Raw genomic sequence first — 14,774 nt, 5'->3', positions numbered from 1 at the left:
AGATTGCCCAAATTGAGATTCTAGGGGTATGACGCAACCAGCGAATTCAACAACAGGATCAGATATGTTCGTGCATCCTTCAGGGCGTGAGTCTCAGTCTTCGGCGGGTAGAGGCCGAGGCAGAGGTAGAGGGTCTAGTTCAGGTGGTAACCAGAATTGTATCTATGCGCTAGCAGGTCGACAGGACCAAGAGTCCTCACCAGACGTTGTGACATGTATGTTGACCATTTGTTCTCACGATGTTTATGCCTTGATAGACCCATGATCTACTTTATCATGTATTACCCCATTTGTCACGATGAAATTTGGTATAGTGCCTGAAATACTAAGTGATCCTTTTGCGGTATCTACATTGGTCGGAGAATCGATTATCACTAGATGGGTTTACCGAGGTTGTACAGTATCAGTTTGTGGTCGTCAGACCTCGGCCAACCTAGTTGAGCTAGAGATGTTGGATTTTCATGCTATCATAGGCATGGACTGGTTGGCAGCTTGTTATGCCATAGTTTATTATCGAGCAGAGACAGTCAGATTTCATTTTCCGGATAAGCCAGTCCTTAAATGGGTAGGTAATACAGTGACACCCAGAGGTAGGTTTATTTCGTATCTAAAGGCAATGAAAATGATTGCAAAAGGGTGCATTTATCATATTGTGCGAGTTAAAGATGTGAATGCTGAGATACCTACACTTCAATCTATTCCAGTATTCAAAGAGTACGCGGATGTATTTCCAAATAAACTTCCAGGTATTCCTCTAGAGCGAGAGATTGATTTTGGCATCGATTTGCTTCTGGGAACGCAACCAATATCCATCCCTCCATATAGAATGGCACCTACCGAATTGAAAGAGTTGAAGGAGTAGTTAAAAGATTTACTGGAGAAAGGTTTCATCAAACCCAGTACTTCACCTTGGGGTGCACCAGTACTTTTTATACGAAGGAAAGACGGCTCGCTGAGGATGTGTATCGATTATAGGCAACTGAACAAGGTAACTATTAAGAATAAATATCCACTTCCAAGGATAGACGACTTGTTTGATTAGTTACAGGGAGCTAGATACTTTTCAAAGATAGATTTGAGGTTAGGATACCACCAGGTCAGAGTTCGGGAGAAAGATATTCCCAAGACAGCCTTCAGGACCCGATATGGCCACTTCGAGTTCTTTGTCATGTCCTTGGGGTTGACGAATGCACCTGCCATATTTATGGACTTGATGAATAGCCTATTTCGTCCATATTTAGATCTGTTTGTGATAGTCTTTATTGATGATATTCTGGTTTATTCACATTCAGAGGATGAGCATGTGGACCACCTATGAGCGGTACTTCATACCCTCTGTGATAATAAATCGTATGCTAACTTTTCTAAGTGTGAGTTCTAGTTGAAGTCTGTAGCATTATTGGGGCACATTGTAGCCGACGGAGGTATAAAGGTAGACACTCAGAAGATTGAGGTTGTGAAATTCTGGCCTAGACCTACCATTCTGACAGAGATTCGTAGCTTTTTAGGCTTAGTAGGATACTACCGGAGGTTCGTAAAGGGTTTTTCTTCTCTTTCAGCACCATTAACGAAGTTGATGCAGAAAGAGACTAAGTTTCAGTGGACAGAGGCCTGTGAGTAGAGTTTCCAAGAGCTTAAGAACAGGTTGACCTCAGTGCCAGTTCTAGCACTTCTAGAGGATCCAGATGGTTATGCCATGTATTGTGATGCCTCAGGTGTTGGGTTAGGATGTGTTCTGATGCAACATGGGAAAGTAATTGCGTATGATTCAAGGAAGTTAAGGAAGCACGAATGGAAGTATCCGACCCATGACCTCGAATTAGCTGGGGTTGTCCATGCACTTAAGATATGGCGGCATTATTTATATGGTGTTCATGTTGATATATTCACAGATCATAAAAGCCTACAATATATCTTCAAGCACAAAGAATTGAACTTGTGACAGAGGCGGTGGCTTGAGTTATTAAAAGATTATGATGTTAACATTCTCTACCATCCAGGGAAAGCTAATGTTGTAGCAGATGCCTTAAGGCGCCGATCTATGGGTAGCTTAGCACATGTAGTCAATTGGCTTGTTTGGGGGTTTAGTTAGTAGACTCTGGTAATGGAGGAGTTGTACTCCAAAATACTGTCAAATCATCTCTCATAGCTGAAGTAAAGGAGAGGCAGTACGAGGACCCAGAGTTAGTCGAGTTGAGAGAGCGGGTCCCACAACAGAAGAAGCCATTGTTAGAACTCAAAGGAGATGGGGTTCTCATATACATGGGTCGTTTATGTGTTCCAGATGTAGCAAGGCTACGAGATAGGATTATGTTAGAGACACATTATTCGTGGTACGTCATTCACCCTGGGTCGACGAAGATGTATCATTGAAATTAAGGAGGTATATTGGTGGAATGATATGAAAAAGAACATTGTTGAGTATGTTGCTCAATGCCGTAGTTGCCAGCATGTGAAGATAGAGCACCAGAAGCTCGGAGGGCTAATGCAGACTATAGAGATCCTGACATGGAAATGGGAGGCGATAAACATGGACTTTATCACGGGCTTACCTCGTTCTCAACGTAAGTTCAATTCCATATGGGTAATAGTCGATAGACTCACGAAATTAGCCCATTTCCTACCAGTCAGATCTACATATACAGCAGAAGATTATGCAAAGTTATATATTAAAGAGATAGTGCGACTACACGAAGTGCCAATATCTATTATATCTGACCATGGGGCCTAGTTTACAGTACATTTTTTGAGGTCATTTCAGAAAGGTCTAGGTACTCAGGTGAATCTCAGCAGAGCTTCTCATCCACAAACTGATGGACAAGCCGAACGCACAATTCAGACGCTCAAGGATATGTTACGAGCATGTGTGATGGATTTTAAAAGGTGTTGGGATAAACATCTACCTCTTATAGAGTTTGCATATAATAACAGTTATCACTTCAGTATCCAGATGGCTCCGTACAAGGCTTTGTATGGGTACAGGTGTAGATCTCCTATAGGGTGGTTTGATATTGGAGAATCTGGGTTACATGGGCTAGATCTGGTTCAGCAGGCCATAGAAAAAGTAAAGCCTATTTGGGAGCGACTGTTGACAGCTCAGAGTCATCAGAAGTCATATTCTGATGTGCGGCAACGAGATTTAGAGTTCGAGGTTGATGATTGGGTATTCTTAAAGGTGTCACCTATGAAAGGTGTGATGAGGTTTGGCAAGAAAGGCAAACTTAGCCCACGGTATATTGGACCTTATAGGATCATTCGGAGAGTGGGCCAAGTAGCTTATGAGTTAGAATTGCCCTCGGAATTGGAGTCTGTTCATCCAGTTTTTCACATATCTGTGTTACAAAAGTGCATTGGCGATCCTACCTGAGTGGTGCCCATGGATGATGTACATATTACACAGGACTTGTCATACGAGAAAATTTCGATTGCCATCCTAGACCGACAAATCCGCAAGTTATGGAATAAGGAGGTAGCCTCCGGAAAAGTCTTATGGAGAAACAAGAATGTGGAAGAGATGATGTGGGAAGCGGAGGAAGAAATGAAATCTAAATACCCCCACCTATTTCAAACTGGAGATATGGCTCGCGATTTGTGGGATACCTCAGCAGAACTCTACTCAGGCCAGTAGGCCATCAGGTAAGCTCTCATTTTGACTGTCATAATTTATGATGAACAGTTTTGTGAAGCCAAGTGTTACTATGTATAGACAGTTGCCATGTGTGGTGTGTATATTATATTTTCTGTCTGCGTACAGGTTGGTTTCAGTCTAGTATACGAAGGAGACTCTGGCAAAAAAAATTTCATGGTATTTAAGAGTAAACATTCGAGGACAAATGTTTCTAAGGGGGGAAGGATGTTACATCTCGCGTTTTTCATACGGTAAAGTTTCATCTTTAGTTAATTGACGTAGACTCAGGGATGAGATTATCTTGAGATTAGCATATTTATGCTATTTATAACAAGAAATAAGTAAGGGCCATGAAGAATAAAGGGTATACGAATTAAAGAAAATGAGTTTAGTTTAAGGTTGTTGATTTGGGATAAAATACGGGCCGAGCTATAATACCCGATATTTATGGACTAGTACCATATGACTGTGATAATATGATGTATGAAGTATATTAAAAATAAGTAGAATTTTAAGTAATTTGAGATAATTCTTAATTATGTAGGTAATTGGTTAATTATTGATTAGTGGGGAAAATACCTAACTAATTATTAATCATGTGAGTCTACTCTGTCAGTTAGTTTTCCAGTGGACCCAATTACTTATTGCATCATTCCCTCAAGTTTAGCAAACCCATCTTTATGTCTCACAGTCTATTGATGTTGAGGTTGTTGATAAGCCTGCTGCTAATTTTGCGGGTTGTAACCTTGTTACCTTTAGTAAGGCACCATTTGGCCCTGTGGTCGCATCGCCCCATGGTTATTGCTGTTGTTGTACTGCTGCTGAGCTGGTCTATATTGTTGATTCTGCTGACCCCAATTCTGACCACCTGGTCTCGGTCCCCCGTAGTTGTCCACATAATTCATGTTCTCTTTATATTGTTGGTTATCACCTTCAACACTCCACGAGCAAACATATGGTTGATTAATGCATGATATACATAACCCCCATTAGTTGCATCAACTATGTGTACCTGCTACTTCTGGCCTGATTCATCAACCTTTTTGGTGAGGATGCTCATTTGTGTCAGTAGAGTGGCCATATTTTCAGCTATGGAGTAGTTGGGTCTAATGCCACTGAGTGAACTACAGGAGTGATTGGAGCATTTCTTGTTGTCCATCCAGAGTTTTCTGCCATCTTGTCAAGTAGGATCTTTCTTTCTCTGAAAGTTTTGCTAAAAAATGCTCCACCTGCTGAAGCATCAACATTGGCTTTCAAACTATCTTCCAAACCCATGTACCCCAACATCTGCTCCAGAATACCATGATGTGGACACGTAACCAGTAGATCCTTGAATCTTCCCCACGTTTCTTGTAACGTCTTTGTTGGTTTTTGTTTGAAGCTCAATAATCATCAATTTGCTGAGTAGTCTTGTTGGGTGGGTGAAATTTGTTCACAAATTGCTTGACTAATTCATCCCAAGTTGTGATGGAGTTTATAGGGAGTGAATTAAGCCAAGTCTGAGTTGCTCTCGTCACTGAGAATGGAAATAACAACAGTTGTATTGCTTCCGGTGTCACGTTATGTTGCCTCTGTGTGGCACAGATTGACAGGAAATTCTTCAGATGTTGTTGAAGATTTTCAACGTATGACCCAGAGAACAGTCCATTGTTCTGCAACAAATGTAGCATATTATTTGTGATTTGGAATGAATTCGCTTGTATCTGAGGGACTACAATGGCAGTTGCTAAGTTGTCAGCAGTGGGTTGCGCCCAATCGTACAGTGATGCTTCTGGCACAAGAGGTACCACACCCTGATTGTTTGGGTCATTCTCATTGTTTTGGTTGTTTAGATGATCGTCTTCCATGTCTGGTTCGATTTGCTCTGATGAGTTTTATTGTGGTTTGCCTTTCTTGTTTGCACGATTCAATGCCTTGAAAACTTTCTTAGGATCCGATAATGCTTCTAACAACTCATCAGTTCTTGAGGAGTTTCTTGGCATGCACCTGTAACACCCAAGACTATAAATGTTAGAATTTCAATGATTAGTTTGAATTGAAGAAAATTGACTATAGTAAGAATTTTTGCACTTCTTTTTAACTACAATTAATAACATCGTTAATTCCCCGACAACAACGCCAAAATTTGATAACGCCCAATTATGCCTTATTAAAAGGACAAAGCGGTCGCTGCAAATATATTCCGGTTAACAAGTCCAGAGTCGAATCCCACATGGAATTAACCTATCAATCACAGCTATTGAACTTACAGAAATTCACGTATTCAATCTCAGAGATAATTGAGCAACAAATTGGATGTTTATTAACTAAATCTTACATAATAAAAATGCAGTAATTAAGAACTAACTATAAACGGTTTGTAAGCAAGAATGGGAATGATCTAAGGTTCTGATTTTACCTATTGTTGGAATCCTTTCTACTATGTTTGCTACAAATTTACTTAAGTATTCTCTATCAATCATGAGCACTCTGGCTGTCGTAACTCTCTCCTGAGTAATTCCAACAATATACTAGACATATTCTCCCGAATTACGCTGGCTAGCTTTAAGTACATCTCACTCGGATCGCACCCAAGGTTTCGTTATCCCTAATCCCACCTTTAAACCCTTCGTATTGATCCCACATATACGTTAGGAGTGATTATGTTCAACAACTACCTAAATATACACTTCTCCCGAGTAATGAGATAACTAGGGATTTTGATGCATTTTATACTCCTTCTTGCTTATGCTTTGGTTAAATATTCATACAAAATAGTCCCAAAAGGCTCATAAATTGTGCTTGATTGCAGGTTTGATCAACAAAGTGACAAGATGTCAAAGATCAACTCAAAAGGAGTGAAACATGCACAAGTGCCAAAGACAAGACAAGCTCAGGCAAAATAGGTCTAGTGCGGCCACAGACCATTCTGCGGTCCGCACTAGGAGGTTCAGAGAGTAGGTTTTTCAGGCTAAAAGGCAATACGACTGCACTAGATTTAGTGTGGTCCGCACTGGACTCCATGTGGCCACACTACCATTCTGTGCGATCCGTAGAGCCAAGATTCAGAGAAGTTGAAGTTGGAGCTTTCAAGCTAATGCGGTCTGCAGTCCACTTTGTGCGGACCGCACTAGAAGTCACCGCGACCACAGTCCATTCTGTGCGGTCCGCGGAGCCTGAGTTTAGAGAGCTGGATTTTGAAGCCAAGAGTCCTAGTGCGGCCGCAGTCCATTTTGTGCGGTCCGCACTAACCCCGCAGGGGCATTTTTGTCCAGATTTTTCAGCTTAGTATAAATAGAACCTTTTTCCATTTTTAGGTGAGGAGACAGATTATAGAAGCAGCTAGGCTCGTGGGAATGACTCTTATAGCCATTTTGGGCAATTTTACTAACTTTTTATCCTTGAATTTTTGTATTTAACTTAGCAATTAATTAATATGTGCTTATCTTCATCTATTTCTTGTTTTTCTTCTTTAAATATGAGTAGCTAGACCCCATAGCTAGGGTTATCGCTCAACCCTAGTGTGGGTAATTGATGGGTCTTGCATTTTAGGGCTAAATTGACTATGGGTGTCTGATATTTGGGTCAATTTCATGGTTAATTGCCGAATTAGTGGTTGCAAATACTAGTTTGTATTTAGTTGACTAGGGATCTTCTTGAGAAAGAGAGCCTAAGTTTCTGAAATTGATCCAATAAGATATTGGGGCGTACTCAAGAGATTGATAGCCCCAATAAAAGAGTTAAACCTCGAGAGAGTAATATCCGACTTGAACCCTAAGTTGCTTGTGCAAATTTGCATACCCAATTGGTCTTGAGAAAGTCAATTGGGCAAAATCAATTGAACCACTGAGAGGTGTAGAGTGGGTAAAGTAGTGCAACGGTTATATCATACTCCCCAATCATGTCAATTGTGCCTCAGTTTCAAGTACCCGTCAATTGACCACCTAAGCGGATATCACTACCCTAGTGCCTTTAAACTATTTGAATAACCTGTAGCATTTAACTCTTAGCTTAACTTACAATTTGTAGTTTATTAAAAGTAGAATTAAAAGAAAACCCCCAAAATTATGAGAAGTGCAATTTGGAACTCTGCACAATCCAAAGATGAATAGATACACCACTCCATTTCTAGCTCTCTATGGAAATCGATCCCGATCCAAAATTGGGTAAAAGCTATTGCAACCCTCTCTCAGTACTTATTAGTGGTGCGGAGTAGGCTGCGGTCACTTTTTGGCGCCGTTGCCGGGGAGCTAATGGTTTGGCTATCTATTTAGTTAGTTTTGTGTATTGTTCTTTTTTCCTTCTTTGTTACTTACTTGTTTGTGTCACTACCCAGGTACTAAAATGGCATTGAACAATGCAAATGAACCTCTTGGAAATGTGATTGCGCGGGATGAGGTAGTTGATGTTGAACAAGATGAGGTGCCTCTTATACCTCAAAGACAATGTAGAGGTCGCAATGCCAATGCTAATCCAAATGACAATATTCCAGACCCTCCTCCGCCACCTCCAAGAGTGGCTCCCAGAGTACTTCCGAACCAGGTATATGCAAGTGCTATTGTCCCACCCAAAATCCGGGCGGGCAACTTTCAGATAACCAATGTGATGTTGACCTTACTTGAGCAGCGTGGGTAATTCACGGGCGCTGCAGATCAAAATTCCTACAAACATCTCAAGGGGTTCGTGGATACATGTTGGGAGAGCAAACAGACGAATGTGTCCGAGAATGCTCTTAGATTGAGACTTTTCCCATTCTCACTTCGGGGGAAGGCATTAGATTAGCTCGAGAGACTTCCCAACCATTCCATCACAACTTGGGATGAGTTGGCGGATAAATTCATTGCTAAATTCATTTCACCCGAGCATATGGCGGCACTTCGAGATGAGATATTGGCTTTCAAGCAAGAGCCCACGGAACCTTTGCATGAGATTTGGGAGCGGTATAGAACGATGGTGAAGGAATGCCCCAACAATGATATGACCAAGGCTATGATACAACAAACCTTCTATTGGGGCATCAATACAACAAATCAATGCATAGTGAACCAACTTGTCGGGGGCAACTTTATAAAGCTGTCATATGATGAGGCATGTTATGTATTTGATGAGATGGCTAACACTTCTTTTGCATGACAAAGTAGAGCCAATGTGCCTCAAGGTGACCCTACGGTTATTCATTTGCATAAGAAATTACATGACCATGGGCAAGCTATAGCGGAGTTGACGACTACCTTGAACCAATTGGCTAAGGCACAGTTGCAACAAGTCTAAAATCCTCGCCAAGTGAATGCAATGGAGGGTGTAAGTATGCTTGTCAACAAGAGAAGGCAAAGTAGGCAACAAAACCAAGGGAATTCTGAGCAATATGATGATGCATGTGATAGGTTTCAAAATGATGGTTATGATGACCAAAGTGAAGAGGTTCAATATGTCAACTATCAAGGCCAACGGGGCAACTCTTCCAACTAACAACAGTGACGACCTCAAGGAAATTGGGGCAACCAACAACAAAACAATGATAATTGGGGGAACAACAACCAAAACAACAACTGGGGCAATCAGAACAATAATCAAGACAATCAAGGGAATTGGAATGGTAACAACAATAATTGGGGTGACAATAATAACCAAGGAGGATGGATTAATGGAAACCAAGGGAACCGGGGGCAAGGCTTTCAAAGGCCCCAAATGTACCAACAACCAAATAATCCACCCCTATTTCTATCTCAAGGTCCTAGTTCTTCGGGTAATGATATGGGTAGAATTGAAATGATGTTCGAGCAAATGATGAAGAAGAATGCGGATTCTGACGCACAGTTGGCTTCTCACAATACCTCTATCCGAAACATGGAGGTACAATTAGGCCAAATCTCTCAGTCATTGAATACTCACCCTAAGGGTGCTCTACTAAGTGATATGGTAGTGAACCCGAAGGGTGGGAACAATCATGTCATAGCGATTACAACAAGAAGTGGGAGAGGCGTGATATGAATGCCTCGAAACAAAAGCAAGTTGTGGATGATGATGTTGAGTTGCAAGAAGATGAAGTTCCTTTGGTAGTTGAAGATGTGGTTGATGACAATGTGAACAATGAAGTGAGGATTGACATTAATGAGGCCGAGGTGGAAACTTAAGATGTCATGAACCCGTTTAGGGAACACATGATTGACATGCTAGAGCTGGTTGTGCGAAAAGCCAAGGCTCCTTTGCCAAGGCCACCTCCACCTTATCCTCAAAGGCTCGCAAAGCAGAGAAATGATAATCAGTTCAAAAAGTTTATTGATATGATGAAGAGCTTGTCCATCAATGTGCCTTTAGTGGAGGCTCTTGAACAAATGCCGGGCTATGCAAAGTTCATGAAAGACTTGGTCACAAAGATGTGTTCTATGGATTGTGATATTATAAAGATGACTCACCAAGTTAGTGCTATAGTGCATTCAATGGCCCCGAAGCTTGAGGATCCCGGTGCTTTCACCATTCCTTGCACCATTGGGAGTGCGGATTTTGCCAAGGCTTTATGTGACTTGGGAGCTAGTATCAATCTGATTCCTTACTCAGTTTTCAAAACTTTAAGTATTGGGCAACCTAGACCGACTTCCATGAGGTTACAAATGGCGGATTGATCGATGAAGTGACCTTTGGGCATTATTGATGGCGTGCTTGTCCGGGTGGACAAATTCATATTGTCTGCCGACTTTGTGATTTTGGACTGTGAAGTGGACTATGAGGTCCCAATCATTCTAGGGAGGCCTTTCCTTGTGATGGGGAAGACATTGGTTGATGTTGAAGTGGGTGAGCTCACTTTCCGAGTGGGAGATGAAAAGGTCATCTTTCATGTTTGCAAATCTATGAAGCAACCCAATAGCACGGAGGTGTGCTCATTTGTAGACCTTGTCACAACTGTGATTGTGGATGACACCAGTGTTATGATCAACGTGGAGGACCCCCTTGAGGCCATGCTATTAAATCTTGATGTCAATGATGATGCAAGCAGATTGGAGTGCGTGAATGCCTTACATGGGATGAGCTCTTATTCCTGTGAGCCTAGAAAATTGTCTTTGGATATTGAAAACCGGAAAACTCCACCAACAAAACCATCAATTGAGGAGCCATCGGTGTTGGAGTTGAAACCACTGCCTCCATACCTCAGGTATGAGTTCTTGGGCTCAAATTCTACTTTACCAGTTATTTTTTCTTCTTGCCTAACTAACATGCAGGTTGAGGCCACTTTGGCGGTGCTTCAAAGGTGAAATAGGGCAATTGGATGGACTTTGACTGACATTCGGGGAATAACCCCCGCATTCTATATGCACAAAGTTATCTTGGAGGATGATGCAAAACCTTCCTTGGAGCATCAAAGAAGAATGAATGAGGCAATGCAAGAGGTGGTGAAAAAAGAAGTGATCAAGTGGTTGGATGTGGGGTTATGTACCCCATTTCCGATAGCTCGTGGACTTCTCCGGTGCAATGTGTACCAAAAAAGGGTGGTATGAAAGTGGTGACAAATGACAACAATGAACTTATTCCTACTCTAACAGTTACAGTATGTAGGGTATGCATGGACTACCGGAAGCTGAACAAGGTGACCCGCAAGGATCACTTCCCATTGCCATTCCTTGACTAAATGTTTGATCGCCTTGCGGGGCATGCTTTTTATTGCTTTTTGGATGGATACTCGGGGTATAATAAAATCTTAATCGCTCTGGAGGACCAGGAAAAGACCACCTTTACCTGTCCATATGGAACCTACACATTCTCTCGGATGTCATTTGGGTTGTGTAATGCCCCGACGACATTCCAACGATGCATGATGGCTATTTTCACCAACATGGTGGAAGATATTTTGGAGGTCTTCATGGACGATTTCAGTGTGGTTGGAGATTCATTTGAAGAGTGTTTGGGAAATTTTGATAGAGTTTTGGCCCGATGTGAAGACACAAATCTTGTACTTAATTGGGAAAAATGCCACTTCATAGTAGGAAGGCATAGTGTTGGGCCACAAGATTTCAAAGCGTGAGATTGAAGTTGACAAAGCCAAGATAGAGGTGATTTCAAGGCTTCCTCCCCCCATTTCCGTCTAGGGGGTGAGGAGTTTTCTTGGGCACGTGGGGTTCTACTGGAGGTTTATAAAAGATTACTCAAAGGTGGTAGACCCCTTGTGCAAGCTACTAGAAAAGGATGCAAAGTTTGTGTTCGATGAGGTATGTATGCAAGCATTTGAGCTTCTCAAGCTTAAGTTGACCACTACCCCTATCACTACCGCACCAAATTGGAACTTGCCTTTCGAGCTCATGTGTGACGCAAGTGACGTTGCGATTGGGCCTGTCTTGGGTCAAAAGGTTAACAAGATGTTGCATCCGGTGTGCTACACAAGCAAGACCATGATTGAGGCTCAAAGGAACTACACGATTACCGAGAAAGAGTTGTTGGCCATAGTATTTGCAATGGAAAAGTTTCGGCCGTATCTTATGGGGGCCAAGGTCATAGTGCACACCGACCATGACTCCCTTAGGTACTTGATGATAAAGAAAGACTCCAAGGCAAGGTTGATGCGATTACTACTTCAAGAGTTTGATCTAGAATTTGTGGACCGGAAAGGTAGTGAGAACCAAGTGGCGGACCACTTGTCCCATTTGGAGGAGTAGGGGAGGCCTAGTGATGGCCTAGAGATCAATGATTCATTTCCCGATGAACAACTCCTTGTGGTGTCGGTAAATGATATGCCATAGTTTGCCGATATTGCTAATTACCTTGTAACCGGAATAATCCCATGTGAGCTCTCTTCTAACTAAAGGAAGAAGCTCAAGCGGGATAGTTTGGATTTTTATTGGGATAAGCCATTCTTGTTCAAGATTTTCACGGATGGTGTGATCCGAAGGTGTGTCCCGGAGAAGGAGCAATTGAGTATCTTGGAGGCTTGTCATTCCTCTCCCTATGGTGGCCATCATGGCGGGGTGAGGACGGCTTCTAAAGTTCTTAGTTGTGGGTTTTATTGGCCAACTTTGTTCAAAGATGCGGGTAATTTTGTGAAGAGATGCGACGAATGCCAAAAAGCGGGTGGAATTTTGAAGAAAGATGAGATGCCTCTCAATACCATCCTTGAGGTTGATATTTTTGATGTATATGGCATTGTTTTCACGGGACCATTTGTTAGCTATTGTGGGAACACTTACATTCTTGTGGCGGTGGACTATGTTTCAAAGTGGGTTGAACCAGTGGCTTTACCCAATAATGAAGCCCGGAGTGTTGTTGCATTTCTCAAGAAAAGCATTTTTACAAGGTTTGGTACTCCTCATGCAATCATAAGTGATGGGGGGTCTCATTTTTGCAATAAATCTTTCGACACGTTGCTTTCTAAGTATGGTGTCAATCACAAAGTTTCTACCCCTATCATCCTCAAGCAAGTGGTCAAGTGGAAGTCTCCAACAGGGAAATCAAAAGCATACTGTCAAAGACGGTCAATGCAAATAGGACCGATTGGTTGAAGAAGTTGGATGACACTCTATGGGCTTATATGACGACTTTCAAGACTTCGATTGGTATGTCCCCGTATCGGTTGGGGTTTGGGAAAGCTTGCCATCTACCGGTTGAGTTAGAGCACAAAGCCATGTGGGCTTTGAAAGCTTAATCTTGAGTGGGATGTTGCAGCCAATCTTCGTGTGGAGCAACTCAATGAACTTGATGAATTCAGATTCCATGCCTACTCCAGTACGTCCTTGTATAAGGACAAGATGAAGTACCTTCATGATAAATATGCTCGTGGAAAGGAGTTCAAAGTAGGTGATTTGGTTCTCTTGTTCAACTCCCGATTACGTCTGTTTCCAGGAAAGCTCAAATCAAAATGGAGTGGACCTTTTGAAGTGGTGTGTGTGACCCTGTTTGGTGCTCTTGATTTAAAGAACAAAAATGGTGAAGTTTTCAGAGTTAATGGGAATCGGGTCAAGCATTATCTTGGAAAAATTGATGACAGCCATGTGGTGGAACTTCTTCATTTCAAATGATGTGATGGTAATCTGCGTCGTGCCGCGATGTTAAATCAGGCGCTTCTTGGGAGGCAACCCATGTGTTTTTCTTTTTGTTCTTCTTTGATTTTTCTTTGAAGTATAGGATTGATTTTTGGGCTAACTGATTGTGAGATGTTACAGGGTTGTGTTGATGCAGTGTAAGACATAGTGGAAAAAAATGCACATGTCTCTAAAGTTTCCAGTGCGGCCGCACTACATTCTGTGTGGACCGCACTGGTGAAGGGTAAACTATAGCCTCTCTGAAGTTTGCCACCGCGGTCACACTACATTTTGTGTTGTCCGCGGTGGATCTCTGCGGCCGTAATCCCTTTTGTGCGGACCGCAAAGCATTGCCTTTTCAAGTTTGAACATAACAGTTCAGTGCGGGTTGCGGTCCGCACTGGTAGGTGAGACTGGGCCCCAGGTCCTTTTCTATAAATATGGCCTGAGGCCCTCCTTTTACTCTTTTCGCAATTTTGAAACTCAGAGCCTAAATCACTATTCCTTTGTTTCTTTACTCGTACTTCATTGATTGGAATTGTTATCATCATTTTCATCTCACATCTGGTACTTTAATTTCTTTTTCATGGCTTTAATTTTGTTATTTTTTCCTTTATTTTTCTGTTCTTCTCATCTAATTTTATTTGCTTTCCATGTTTTCTTCAATTAAGTAGGTTAAGGTTGTTAATTTTTTCGATTAGATTAGAATTAGTTAGTTTAACGAACTAGGCAACCACTTAGGAACACTAATTAGGTGAAATATTGGACTTAAAAGCAAAAATCCTTGAACCCTAATTTAGTGCCAAAACTAGGCACGTAGTGCGGACCGCAGCCGATTCTATGTGGTTCGTGATGCCCTTGTGCGGTCTGTAGTACCATTTTGTGCGGACCGCACTGATGAATTCTGGGAAGCTGAACTTTGGGCAGAGCGGCCGCACTACATTTTGTGCGGACCGTACTGGCCCCTGTGCGGCCGCACTATATTTTGTGCGGACCGTATTGGCCCTTGTGCGGCTGCACTACTATTTTGTGCAGTCTGCACTGGCTAGATACAAAGGGTGGGTATTCTGAACCCCACCCCTATGAGGACCGCACTCCATTTTGTGCGGTCCGCACTGACCCCTGTGCGACCACACTCCATTTTGTATGGTCCGTACTGGGCT

Source organism: Nicotiana tabacum, chromosome 11 (genome assembly GCF_000715075.1).
Source record: "Nicotiana tabacum cultivar K326 chromosome 11, ASM71507v2, whole genome shotgun sequence".
Classification (NCBI taxonomy): domain Eukaryota; kingdom Viridiplantae; phylum Streptophyta; class Magnoliopsida; order Solanales; family Solanaceae; genus Nicotiana; species Nicotiana tabacum.
The sequence above is the reverse complement of the archived record's forward strand: the minus strand, read 5'-3'. Positions refer to the sequence as shown.